This window comes from Stenella coeruleoalba (genome assembly GCF_951394435.1).
Source record: "Stenella coeruleoalba genome assembly, chromosome: 6".
In the NCBI taxonomy this organism is placed as follows: Eukaryota; Metazoa; Chordata; class Mammalia; order Artiodactyla; family Delphinidae; genus Stenella; species Stenella coeruleoalba.
In genome coordinates, this window is record NC_137151.1 from 30,884,036 (window position 1) to 30,898,770 (window position 14,735).

Consider the following 14,735-nt stretch of genomic DNA (forward strand, 5'->3'; position numbering starts at 1 on the left):
TCTATTTTTGGACGATAGCTGTCATTTATAACTCTGCAGGTTTGTGAATTACAGTGCCCCTGAGCTCCTTTCTTCAACTCGCTTTCTTTTGAGCTGGCCGCAACACCGCAGGATGGCTTCAGGCCCTAATCTAGTTCCGGCATGGCACGCTGAGCCTTTGGTTAATTCCTCTTCCTGGTGGGAAATGAGAGTTAAATTTGCCCGTCCAGACACCTCCAGCTAGTCTCTCATTGGTTCTCGCTATTCCTGTTCATCTTCCGCAGAAATTGCAAACTGTGCCAAACAGGAGTTTAAAGGGCCTGACTCTCCAAGTCAGGAGAGTGTTAGTAAAGCGTCTGGAATGTTGCACCCGAGTACCAGGGGAGGAAAACTGAGACATATTTGAACACGTCTCCCGTTCACATGGTTGATCATACTTGGGTTCCACATGCATGTTTTAGCTGAAGGAAGAATACCTTAAACCTGGAGAGTTAAGACCCGTGTAATGGGTACCATGCAATATGACTTCAAAGGGTCTTCATTTGCTCACCGAACCTCTCCAATCCTATCACTGCTGCGTTTATGCCCCTGTACACATGCTTGATTCTCTTTCGGAGACATAGCAATCCATAGGTTTTAAGATACTTACTAGTCAGGTACATTCTTAGGCGTTTAATATGCGGTGTTGAGTCCATTTCGTTGAGCAAGGAGTAGCTCTTGTCTATTCCATATTTGACTTAAGGAACTTTATCTGTGCTCATTTCAATCTCTGGTTTTATGCAGCACCCCAACTCACCTTTCCCCTTAAGCAAGCATAAGTTGGTTTTCTAAATTTGAGACCCTGTTCTGTTCTGTAATTCAGTTCCTGTGTAGCCAAGTTTACATTCCGTGTATTACTGATATCTTATGATGTTTCTTTTTCTGTGTGACTTATTTCAGTTAGAATCATCATACCTGAATCCACTCATTGTGATGCTAAGGGCCTGATGACATAGATTTCATTGCTGAGTGATATTGCTTTGTAAGTAAATACCACAACTTCTTTATCCATTTTTCACTTTCTGCGATGTTGAACTTGTACTGTAAACGAGGTTCTTGTAAACAGAGGCGTCCCAAACTTTGGGGTGGCTGTGTCTTTTTGATTTTAATTTCCCTAAGCTATAGGACCATAAGTGGCAGTGCCCTAGGCTCTGTTGCTTTGTTTTTTAGATGTTTCAGGAAACACCATACACTTCTCCCGAGTGTCTGTTGGCAATTTACATCCCGCCCATCAGCATAACAAGGCTCCCAGTTCTCCATGGCCTGTCCTGCCTTTCTGGATTTTACACTTTTTTCAGATGGCGCTTTTGACCGGGGGGAAGTGAGACTTCATTGTAGTGCAGATTTCCTTTGCAAGCTTGCTTGGTTGGCCAAAAAGGGCGTATGCGTTTTTTATTCCTGTTCATCTTCCACAGAAATTGCAAAGTGGGCCAAACAGGAGGTTAAAGGCACTGACTCTCCAAGTGAGGAGAGTGTTAGTAAAGCGTCTGGAATGTTGCACCCGAGTACCAGGGGAGGAAAACTGAGACATATTTGAACACGTCTCCCGTTCACATGGTTGATCATACTTGGGTTCCACATGCATGTTTTAGCTGAAGGAAGAATACCTTAAACCTGGAGAGTTGAGACCCGTGTAATGGGTACCATGCAATATGACTTCAATGGGTCTTCATTTGCTCACCGAACCTCTCCAATCCTATCACTGCTGCGTTTATGCCCCTGTACACATGCTTGATTCTCTTTCGGAGACATAGCAATCCATAGGTTTTACGATACTTACTAGTCAGGTACATTCTTAGGCGTTTAATATGCTGTGTTGAGTCCATTTCGTTGAGCAAGGAGTAGCTCTTGTCTATTCCATATTTGACTTAAGGAACTTTATCTGTGCTCATTTCAATCTCTGGTTTTATGCAGCACCCCAACTCACCTTTACACTTAAGCAAGCATAAGTTGGTTTTCTAAATTTGAGACCCTGTTCTGTTCTGTAATTCAGTTCCTGTGTAGCCAAGTTTACATTCCGTGTATTACTGATATCTTATGATGTTTCTTTTTCTGTGTGACTTATTTCAGTTAGAATCATCATACCTGAATCCACTCATTGTGATGCTAAGGGCCTGATGACATAGATTTCATTGCTGAGTGATATTGCTTTTTAAGTAAATACGACAACTTCTTTATCCATTTTTCACTTTCTGCGATGTTGAACTTGTACTGTAAACGAGGTTCTTGTAAACAGAGGCGTCCCAAACTTTGGGGTGGCTGTGTCTTTTTGATTTTAATTTCCCTAAGCTATAGGACCATAAGTGGAAGTGCCCTAGGCTCTGTTGCTTTGTTTTTTAGATGTTTCAGGAAACAACATACACTTCTCCCGAGTGGTTGTTGGCAATTTACATCCCGCCCGTCAGCATAACAAGGCTCCCAGTTCTCCATGGCCTGTCCTGCCTTTCTGGATTTTACACTTTTTTCAGATGGCCCTTTTGACCGGGGGGAAGTGAGACTTCATTGTAGTGCAGATTTCCTTTGCAAGCTTGCTTGGTTGGCCAAAAAGGGCGTATGCGTTTTTTCCTGAATATATTCAGGAAAAAACGCATACGCCCTTTTTGGCCAAGTGCATCATTGTGGACGTTCTGCCTCTTTTCCTATGCTTTCAATGCAATTCCAGTCTACCTCCTGAAATCGGTTTCCTGCAATTCTGCCCCGCTTTCAAGTCCTCTTGGCAGCCTTACTTCAGTCTATTTTTGGACGATAGCTGTCATTTATAACTCTGCAGGTTTGTGAATTACAGTGCCCCTGAGCTCCTTTCTTCAACTCGCTTTCTTGTGACCTGGCCGCAACACCGCAGGATGGCTTCAGGCCCTAATCTGGTTCCGGCCCGGCATGCTGAGCCTTTGGTTAATTCCTCTTCCTGGTGGGAAATGAGAGTTAAATATGCCCGTCCAGACACCTCCAGCTAGCCTCTCATTGGTTCTCGCTATTCCTGTTCATCTTCCGCAGAAATTGCAAACTGGGCCAAACAGGAGGTTAAAGGGACTGACTCTCCAAGTGGGGAGAGTGTTAGTAAAGCGTCTGGAATGTTGCACCCGAGTACCAGGGGAGGAAAACTGAGACATATTTGAACACGTCTCCCGATCACATGGTTGATCATACTCTAGGTTCCACATGCATGTTTTAGCTGAAGGAAGAATATCTTAAACCTGGGTAGTTGAAACCCGTGGAATGGGTACCATGCAATATGACTTCAAAGGGTCTTCATTTGCTCACCGAACCTCTCCAATCCTATCACTGCTGCGTTTATGCCCCTGTACACATGCTTGATTCTCTTTCGGAGACATAGCAATCCATAGGTTTTAAGATACTTACTAGTCAGGTACATTCTTAGGCGTTTAATATGCGGTGTTGAGTCCATTTCGTTGAGCAAGGAGTAGCTCTTGTCTATTCCATATTTGGCTTAAGGAACTTTATATGTGCTCATTTCAGTCTCTGGTTTTATGCTGCACCCTAACTCACCTTTACCCTTAAGCAAGAATAAGTTGGTTTTCTAAATTTGAGACCCTGTTCTGTTCTGTAATTCAGTTCCTGTGTAGCCAAGTTTACATTCCGTGTATTACTGATATCTTATGATGTTTCTTTTTCTGTGTCACTTATTTCAGTTAGAATCATCATACCTGAATCCACTCATTGTGCTGCTAAGGGCCTGATGACACAGATTTCATTGCTGAGTGATATTGCTTTGTAAGTAAATACCACAACTTCTTTATCCATTTTTCAGTTTCTGCGATGTTGAACTTGTACTGTAAACGAGGTTCTTGTAAACAGAGCCGTTCCAAACTTTGGGGTGGCTGTGTCTTTTTGATTTTAATTTCCCTAAGCTATAGGACCATAAGTGGAAGTGCCCTAGGTTCTGTTGCTTTGTTTTTTAGATGTTTCAGGAAACACCATACACTTCTCCCGAGTGGTTGTTGGCAATTTACATCCCGCCCATCAGCATAACAAGGCTCCCAGTTCTCCATGGCCTGTCCTGCCTTTCTGGATTTTACACTTTTTTCAGATGGCCCTTTTGACCGGGGGGAAGTGAGACTTCATTGTAGTGCAGATTTCCTTTGCAAGCTTGCTTGGTTGGCCAAAAAGGGCGTATGCGTTTTTTCCTGAATATTTCAGGAAAAAACGCATACGCCCTTTTTGGCCAAGTGCATCATTGTGGACGTTCTGCCTCTTTTCCTATGCTTTCAATGCAATTCCAGTCTACCTCCTGAAATCGGTTTCCTGCAATTCTGCCCCGCTTTCAAGTCCTCTTGGCAGCCTGACTTCAGTCTATTTTTGGACGATAGCTGTCATTTATAACTCTGCAGGTTTGTGAATTACAGTGCCCCTGAGCTCCTTTCTTCAACTTGCTTTCTTGTGACCTGGCCGCAACACCGCAGGATGGCTTCAGGCCCTAATCTGGTTCCGGCACGGCACGCTGAGCCTTCGGTTATATCGTCTTCCTGGTGGGAAATGAGAGTTAAATTTGCCCGTCCAGACACCTCCAGCTAGTCTCTCATTGGTTCTCGCTATTCCTGTTCATCTTCCGCAGAAATTGCAAACTGGGCCAAACAGGAGGTTAAAGGCGCTGACTCTCCAAGTGAGGAGAGTGTTAGTAAAGCGTCTGGAATGTTGCACCCGAGTACCAGGGGAGGAAAACTGAGACATATTTGAACACGTCTCCCGTTCACATGGTTGATCATACTTGGGTTCCACATGCATGTTTTAGCTGAAGGAAGAATACCTTAAACCTGGAGAGTTGAGATACGTGGAATGGGTACCATGCAATATGACTTCAAAGGGTCTTCATTTGCTCACCGAACCTCTCCAATCCTATCACTGCTGCGTTTATGCCCCTGTACACTTGCTTGATTCTCTTTCGGAGACATAGCAATCCATAGGTTTTACGATACTTACTAGTCAGGTACATTCTTAGGCGTTTAATATGCGGTGTTGAGTCCATTTCGTTGAGCAAGGAGTAGCTCTTGTCTATTCCATATTTGACTTAAGGAACTTTATCTGTGCTCATTTCAATCTCTGGTTTTATGCAGCACCCCAACTCACCTTTACCCTTAAGCAAGCATAAGTTGGTTTTCTAAATTTGAGACCCTGTTCTGTTCTGTAATTCAGTTCCTGTGTAGCCAAGTTTACGTTCCGTGTATTACTGATATCTTATGATGTTTCTTTTTCTGTGTGACTTACTTCAGTTAGAATCATCATACCTGAATCCACTCATTGTGCTGCTAAGGGCCTGATGACACCGATTTCATTGCTGAGTGATATTGCTTTTTAAGTAAATACCACAACTTCTTTATCCATTTTTCACTTTCTGCGATGTTGAACTTGTACAGTAAACGAGGTTCTTGTAAACAGAGCCGTTCCAAACTTTGGGGTGGCTGTGTCTTTTTGATTTTAATTTCCCTAAGCTATAGGACCATAAGTGGAAGTGCCCTAGGTTCTGTTGCTTTGTTTTTTAGATGTTTCAGGAAACACCATACACTTCTCCCGAGTGTCTGTTGGCAATTTACATCCCGCCCATCAGCATAACAAGGCTCCCAGTTCTCCATGGCCTGTCCTGCCTTTCTGGATTTTACACTTTTTTCAGATGGCCCTTTTGACCGGGGGGAAGTGAGACTTCATTGTAGTGCAGATTTCCTTTGCAAGCTTGCTTGGTTGGCCAAAAAGGGCGTATGCGTTTTTTCCTGAATATATTCAGGAAAAAACGCATACGCCCTTTTTGGCCAAGTGCATCATTGTGGACGTTCTGCCTCTTTTCCTATGCTTTCAATGCAATTCCAGTCTACCTCCTGAAATCGGTTTCCTGCAATTCTGCCCCGCTTTCAAGTCCTCTTGGCAGCCTTACTTCAGTCTATTTTTGGACGATAGCTGTCATTTATAACTCTGCAGGTTTGTGAATTACAGTGCCCCTGAGCTCCTTTTTTCAACTCGCTTTCTTGTGACCTGGCCGCAACACCGCAGGATGGCTTCAGGCCCTAATCTCGGTCCGGTACGGCACGCTGAGCCTTTGGTTATTTCCTCTTCCTGGTGGGAAATGAGAGTTAAATTTGCCCGTCCAGACACCTCCAGCTAGCCTCTCATTGGTTCTCGCTATTCCTGTTCATCTTCCGCAGAAATTGCAAACTGGGCCAAACAGGAGGTTAAAGGCGTTGACTCTCCAAGTGGGGAGAGTGTTAGTAAAGCGTCTGGAATGTTGCACCCGAGTACCAGGGGAGGAAAACTGAGACATATTTGAACACGTCTCCCGTTCACATGGTTGATCATACTTGGGTTCCACATGCATGTTTTAGCTGAAGGAAGAATACCTTAAACCTGGAGAGTTGAGACCCGTGGAATGGGTACCATGCAATATGACTTCAAAGGGTCTTCATTTGCTCACCGAACCTCTCCAATCCTATCACTGCTGCGTTTATGCCCCTGTACACATGCTTGATTCTCTTTTGGAGACATAGCAATCCATAGGTTTTACGATACTTACTAGTCAGGTACATTCTTAGGCGTTTAATATGCGGTGTTGAGTCCATTTCGTTGAGCAAGGAGTAGCTCTTGTCTATTCCATATTTGACTTAAGGAACTTTATCTGTGCTCATTTCAATCTCTGGTTTTATGCAGCACCCCAACTCACCTTTCCCCTTAAGCAAGCATAAGTTGGTTTTCTAAATTTGAGACCCTGTTCTGTTCTGTAATTCAGTTCCTGTGTAGCCAAGTTTACATTCTGTGTATTACTGATATCTTATAATGTTTCTTTTTCTGTGTGACTTATTTCAGTTTGAATCATCATACCTGAATCCACTCATTGTGATGCTAAGGGCCTGATGACATAGATTTCATTGCTGAGTGATATTGCTTTGTAAGTAAATACCACAACTTCTTTATCCATTTTTCACTTTCTGCGATGTTGAACTTGTACTGTAAACGAGGTTCTTGTAAACAGAGGCGTCCCAAACTTTGGGGTGGCTGTGTCTTTTTGATTTTAATTTCCCTAATCTATAGGACCATAAGTGGCAGTGCCCTAGGCTCTGTTGCTTTGTTTTTTAGATGTTTCAGGAAACACCATACACTTCTCCCGAGTGGTTGTTGGCAATTTACATCCCGCCCATCAGCATAACAAGGCTCCCAGTTCTCCATGGCCTGTCCTGCCTTTCTGGATTTTACACTTTTTTCAGATGGCCCTTTTGACCGGGGGGAAGTGAGACTTCATTGTAGTGCAGATTTCCTTTGCTTGCTTGCTTGGTTGGCCAAAAACGGCGTATGCGTTTTTTCCTGAATATATTCAGGAAAAAACGCATACGCCCTTTTTGGCCAAGTGCATCATTGTGGACGTTCTGCCTCTTTTCCTATGCTTTCAATGCAATTCCAGTCTACCTCCTGAAATCGGTTTCCTGCAATTCTGCCCCGCTTTCAAGTCTTCTTGGCAGCCTTACTTCAGTCTATTTTTGGACGATAGCTGTCATTTATAACTCTGCAGGTTTGTGAATTACAGTGCCCCTGAGCTCCTTTCTTCAACTCGCTTTCTTTTGAGCTGGCCGCAACACCGCAGGATGGCTTCAGGCCCTAATCTAGTTCCGGCATGGCACGCTGAGCCTTTGGTTAATTCCTCTTCCTGGTGGGAAATGAGAGTTAAATTTGCCCGTCCAGACACCTCCAGCTAGTCTCTCATTGGTTCTCGCTATTCCTGTTCATCTTCCGCAGAAATTGCAAACTGTGCCAAACAGGAGTTTAAAGGGCCTGACTCTCCAAGTCAGGAGAGTGTTAGTAAAGCGTCTGGAATGTTGCACCCGAGTACCAGGGGAGGAAAACTGAGACATATTTGAACACGTCTCCCGTTCACATGGTTGATCATACTTGGGTTCCACATGCATGTTTTAGCTGAAGGAAGAATACCTTAAACCTGGAGAGTTAAGACCCGTGTAATGGGTACCATGCAATATGACTTCAAAGGGTCTTCATTTGCTCACCGAACCTCTCCAATCCTATCACTGCTGCGTTTATGCCCCTGTACACATGCTTGATTCTCTTTCGGAGACATAGCAATCCATAGGTTTTAAGATACTTACTAGTCAGGTACATTCTTAGGCGTTTAATATGCGGTGTTGAGTCCATTTCGTTGAGCAAGGAGTAGCTCTTGTCTATTCCATATTTGACTTAAGGAACTTTATCTGTGCTCATTTCAATCTCTGGTTTTATGCAGCACCCCAACTCACCTTTCCCCTTAAGCAAGCATAAGTTGGTTTTCTAAATTTGAGACCCTGTTCTGTTCTGTAATTCAGTTCCTGTGTAGCCAAGTTTACATTCCGTGTATTACTGATATCTTATGATGTTTCTTTTTCTGTGTGACTTATTTCAGTTAGAATCATCATACCTGAATCCACTCATTGTGATGCTAAGGGCCTGATGACATAGATTTCATTGCTGAGTGATATTGCTTTGTAAGTAAATACCACAACTTCTTTATCCATTTTTCACTTTCTGCGATGTTGAACTTGTACTGTAAACGAGGTTCTTGTAAACAGAGGCGTCCCAAACTTTGGGGTGGCTGTGTCTTTTTGATTTTAATTTCCCTAAGCTATAGGACCATAAGTGGCAGTGCCCTAGGCTCTGTTGCTTTGTTTTTTAGATGTTTCAGGAAACACCATACACTTCTCCCGAGTGTCTGTTGGCAATTTACATCCCGCCCATCAGCATAACAAGGCTCCCAGTTCTCCATGGCCTGTCCTGCCTTTCTGGATTTTACACTTTTTTCAGATGGCCCTTTTGACCGGGGGGAAGTGAGACTTCATTGTAGTGCAGATTTCCTTTGCAAGCTTGCTTGGTTGGCCAAAAAGGGCGTATGCGTTTTTTCCTGAATATATTCAGGAAAAAACGCATACGCCCTTTTTGGCCAAGTGCATCATTGTGGACGTTCTGCCTCTTTTCCTATGCTTTCAGTGCAATTCCAGTCTACCTCCTGAAATCGGTTTCCTGCAATTCTGCCCCGCTTTCAAGTCCTCTTGGCAGCCTTACTTCAGTCTATTTTTGGACGATAGCTGTCATTTATAACTCTGCAGGTTTGTGAATTACAGTGCCCCTGAGCTCCTTTCTTCAACTCGCTTTCTTGTGACCTGGCCGCAACACCGCAGGCTGGCTTCAGGCCCTAATCTGGTTCCGGCACGGCACGCTGAGCCTTTGGTTATTTCCTCTTCCTGGTGGGAAATGAGAGTTAAATTTGCCCGTCCAGACACCTCCAGCTAGTCTCTCATTGGTTCTCGCTATTTCTGTTCATCTTCCGCAGAAATTGCAAACTGGGCCAAACAGGAGGTTAAAGGCGCTGACTCTCCAATTGGGGAGAGTGTTAGTAAAGCATCTGGAATGTTGCACCCGAGTACCAGGGAAGGAAAACTGAGACATATTTGAACACGTTTCCCGTTCACATGGTTGATCATACTTGGGTTCCACATGCATATTTTAGCTGAAGGAAGAATACTTTAAACCTGGAGAGTTGAGACCCGTGGAATGGGTACCATGCAATATGACTTCAAAGGGTCTTCATTTGCTCACCGAACCTCTCCAATCCTATCACTGCTGCGTTTATGCCCCTGTACACATGCTTGATTCTCTTTCGGAGACATAGCAATCCATAGGTTTTAAGATACTTACTAGTCAGGTACATTCTTAGGCGTTTAATATGCGGTGTTGAGTCCATTTCGTTGAGCAAGGAGTAGCTCTTGTCTATTCCATATTTGACTTAAGGAACTTTATCTGTGCTCATTTCAATCTCTGGTTTATGCAGCACCCCAACTCACCTTTACCCTTAAGCAAGCATAAGTTGGTTTTCTAAATTTGAGACCCTGTTCTGTTCTGTAATTCAGTTCCTGTGTAGCCAAGTTTACATTCCGTGTATTACTGATATCTTATGATGTTTCTTTTTCTGTGTGACTTACTTCAGTTAGAATCATCATACCTGAATCCACTCATTGTGCTGCTAAGGTCCTGATGACACAGATTTCATTGCTGAGTGATATTGCTTTGTAAGTAAATACCACAACTTCTTTCCATTTTTCACTTTCTGCGATGTTGAACTTGTACTGTAAACGAGGTTCTTGTAAACAGAGCCGTTCCAAACTTTGGGGTGGCTGTGTCTTTTTGATTTTAATTTCCCTAAGCTATAGGCCCATAAGTGGAAGTGCCCTAGGCTCTGTTGCTTTGTTTTTTAGATGTTTCAGGAAACACCATACACTTCTCCCCAGTGGTTGTTGGCAATTTACATCCTGCCCATCAGCATAACAAGGCTCCCAGTTCTCCATGGCCTGTCCTGCCTTTCTGGATTTTACACTTTTTTCAGATGGCCCTTTTGACCGGGGGGAAGTGAGACTTCATTGTAGTGCAGATTTCCTTTGCAAGCTTGCTTGGTTGGCCAAAAAGGGCGTATGCGTTTTTTCCTGAATATATTCAGGAAAAAACGCATACGCCCTTTTTGGCCAAGTGCATCATTGTGGACGTTCTGCCTCTTTTCCTATGCTTTCAGTGCAATTCCAGTCTACCTCCTGAAATCGGTTTCCTGCAATTCTGCCCCGCTTTCAAGTCCTCTTGGCAGCCTTACTTCAGTCTATTTTTGGACGATAGCTGTCATTTATAACTCTGCAGGTTTGTGAATTACAGTGCCCCTGAGCTCCTTTCTTCAACTCGCTTTCTTGTGACCTGGCCGCAACACCGCAGGCTGGCTTCAGGCCCTAATCTGGTTCCGGCACGGCACGCTGAGCCTTTGGTTATTTCCTCTTCCTGGTGGGAAATGAGAGTTAAATTTGCCCGTCCAGACACCTCCAGCTAGTCTCTCATTGGTTCTCGCTATTTCTGTTCATCTTCCGCAGAAATTGCAAACTGGGCCAAACAGGAGGTTAAAGGCGCTGACTCTCCAATTGGGGAGAGTGTTAGTAAAGCATCTGGAATGTTGCACCCGAGTACCAGGGAAGGAAAACTGAGACATATTTGAACACGTTTCCCGTTCACATGGTTGATCATACTTGGGTTCCACATGCATGTTTTAGCTGAAGGAAGAATACTTTAAACCTGGAGAGTTGAGACCCGTGGAATGGGTACCATGCAATATGACTTCAAAGGGTCTTCATTTGCTCACCGAACCTCTCCAATCCTATCACTGCTGCGTTTATGCCCCTGTACACATGCTTGATTCTCTTTCGGAGACATAGCAATCCATAGGTTTTAAGATACTTACTAGTCAGGTACATTCTTAGGCGTTTAATATGCGGTGTTGAGTCCATTTCGTTGAGCAAGGAGTAGCTCTTGTCTATTCCATATTTGACTTAAGGAACTTTATCTGTGCTCATTTCAATCTCTGGTTTATGCAGCACCCCAACTCACCTTTCCCCTTAAGCAAGCATAAGTTGGTTTTCTAAATTTGAGACCCTGTTCTGTTCTGTAATTCAGTTCCTGTGTAGCCAAGTTTACATTCCGTGTATTACTGATATCTTATGATGTTTCTTTTTCTGTGTGACTTACTTCAGTTAGAATCATCATACCTGAATCCACTCATTGTGCTGCTAAGGTCCTGATGACACAGATTTCATTGCTGAGTGATATTGCTTTGTAAGTAAATACCACAACTTCTTTCCATTTTTCACCTTCTGCGATGTTGAACTTGTACTGTAAACGAGGTTCTTGTAAACAGAGCCGTTCCAAACTTTGGGGTGGCTGTGTCTTTTTGATTTTAATTTCCCTAAGCTATAGGCCCATAAGTGGAAGTGCCCTAGGCTCTGTTGCTTTGTTTTTTAGATGTTTCAGGAAACACCATACACTTCTCCCGAGTGTCTGTTGGCAATTTACATCCCGCCCATCAGCATAACAAGGCTCCCAGTTCTCCATGGCCTGTCCTGCCTTTCTGGATTTTACACTTTTTTCAGATGGCCCTTTTGACCGGGGGGAAGTGAGACTTCATTGTAGTGCAGATTTCCTTTGCAAGCTTGCTTGGTTGGCCAAAAAGGGCGTATGCGTTTTTTCCTGAATATATTCAGGAAAAAACGCATACGCCCTTTTTGGCCAAGTGCATCATTGTGGACGTTCTGCCTCTTTTCCTATGCTTTCAGTGCAATTCCAGTCTACCTCCTGAAATCGGTTTCCTGCAATTCTGCCCCGCTTTCAAGTCCTCTTGGCAGCCTTACTTCAGTCTATTTTTGGACGATAGCTGTCATTTATAACTCTGCAGGTTTGTGAATTACAGTGCCCCTGAGCTCCTTTCTTCAACTCGCTTTCTTGTGACCTGGCCGCAACACCGCAGGCTGGCTTCAGGCCCTAATCTGGTTCCGGCACGGCACGCTGAGCCTTTGGTTATTTCCTCTTCCTGGTGGGAAATGAGAGTTAAATTTGCCCGTCCAGACACCTCCAGCTAGTCTCTCATTGGTTCTCGCTATTTCTGTTCATCTTCCGCAGAAATTGCAAACTGGGCCAAACAGGAGGTTAAAGGCGCTGACTCTCCAATTGGGGAGAGTGTTAGTAAAGCATCTGGAATGTTGCACCCGAGTACCAGGGAAGGAAAACTGAGACATATTTGAACACGTTTCCCGTTCACATGGTTGATCATACTTGGGTTCCACATGCATGTTTTAGCTGAAGGAAGAATACTTTAAACCTGGAGAGTTGAGACCCGTGGAATGGGTACCATGCAATATGACTTCAAAGGGTCTTCATTTGCTCACCGAACCTCTCCAATCCTATCACTGCTGCGTTTATGCCCCTGTACACATGCTTGATTCTCTTTCGGAGACATAGCAATCCATAGGTTTTAAGATACTTACAAGTCAGGTACATTCTTAGGCGTTTAATATGCGGTGTTGAGTCCATTTCGTTGAGCAAGGAGTAGCTCTTGTCTATTCCATATTTGGCTTAAGGAACTTTATCTGTGCTCATTTCAATCTCTGGTTTTATGCAGCACCCCAACTCACCTTTCCCCTTAAGCAAGCATAAGTTGTTTTTCTAAATTTGAGACCCTGTTCTGTTCTGTAATTCAGTTCCTGTGTAGCCAAGTTTCAATTCCGTGTATTACTGATATCTTATGATGTTTCTTTTTCTGTGTGACTTATTTCAGTTAGAATCATCATACCTGAATCCACTCATTGTGCTGCTAAGGGCCTGATGACATAGATTTCATTGCTGAGTGATATTGCTTTGTAAGTGAATACCACAACTTCTTTATCCATTTTTCACTTTCTGCGATGTTGAACTTGTACTGTAAACGAGGTTCTTGTAAACAGAGCCGTTCCAAACTTTGGGGTGGCTGTGTCTTTTTGATTTTAATTTCCCTAAGCTATAGGACCATAAGTGGAAGTGCCCTAGGTTCTGTTGCTTTGTTTTTTAGATGTATCAGGAAACACCATACACTTCTCCCAAGTGGTTGTTGGCAATTTACATCCCGCCCATCAGCATAACAAGGCTCCCAGTTCTCCATGGCCTGTCCTGCCTTTCTGGATTTTACACTTTTTTCAGATGGCCCTTTTGACCGGGGGGAAGTGAGACTTCATTGTAGTGCAGATTTCCTTTGCAAGCTTGCTTGGTTGGCCAAAAAGTGCGTATGCGTTTTTTCCTGAATATATTCAGGAAAAAACGCATACGCCCTTTTTGGCCAAGTGCATCATTGTGGACGTTCTGCCTCTTTTCCTATGCTTTCAATGCAATTCCAGTCTACCTCCTGAAATCGGTTTCCTGCAATTCTGCCCCGCTTTCAAGTCCTCTTGGCAGCCTTACTTCAGTCTATTTTTGGACGATAGCTGTCATTTATAACTCTGCAGGTTTGAGAATTACAGTGCCCCTGAGCTCCTTTCTTCAACTTGCTTTCTTGTGACCTGACCGCAACACCGCAGGATGGCTTCAGGCCCTAATCTGGTTCCGGCACGGCACGCTGAGCCTTTGGTTATTTCCTCTTCCTGGTGGGAAATGAGAGTTAAATTTGCCCGTCCAGACACCTCCAGCTAGTCTCTCATTGGTTCTCACTATTCCTGTTCATCTTCCGCAGAAATTGCAAACTGGGCCAAACAGGAGGTTAAAGGCGCTGACTCTCCAAGTGGGGAGAGTGTTAGTAAAGCGTCTGGAATGTTGCACCCGAGTACCAGGGGAGGAAAACTGAGACATATTTGAACACGTCTCCCGTTCACATGGTTGATCATACTTGGGTTCCACATGCATGTTTTAGCTGAAGGAAGAATACCTTAAACCTGGAGAGTTAAGACCCGTGTAATGGGTACCATGCAATATGACTTCAAAGGGTCTTCATTTGCTCACCGAACCTCTCCAATCCTATCACTGCTGCGTTTATGCCCCTGTACACATGCTTGATTCTCTTTCGGAGACATAGCAATCCATAGGTTTTAAGATACTTACTAGTCAGGCACATTCTTAGGCGTTTAATATGCGGTGTTGAGTCCATTTCGTTGAGCAAGGAGTAGCTCTTGTCTATTCCATATTTGACTTAAGGAACTTTATCTGTGCTCATTTCAATCTCTGGTTTTATGCAGCACCCCAACTCACCTTTACCCTTAAGCAAGCATAGTTGGTTTTCTAAATTTGAGACCCTGTTCTGTTCTGTAATTCAGTTCCTGTGTAGCCAAGTTTACATTCCGTGTATTACTGATATCTTATGATGTTGCTTTTTCTGTGTGACTTACTTCAGTTAGAATCATCATACCTGAATC

General features: G+C 43.8%; 1 long non-coding RNA gene across 11 annotated transcripts in view; it reads left to right on the forward strand.

The window, feature by feature from the left end:
- The window catches only part of LOC307188209, a 1,799,555-nt gene that overhangs the window by 814,002 nt on the left and 970,818 nt on the right, over positions 1 to 14,735 (forward strand). For all 11 annotated transcript variants that reach the window (XR_013828831.1, XR_013828832.1, XR_013828833.1 and 8 more), the window contains exon 3: positions 2,093 to 2,174. This is a non-coding gene — a long non-coding RNA (uncharacterized lncRNA). The remainder of the gene's footprint in view (positions 1 to 2,092; positions 2,175 to 14,735) is intronic.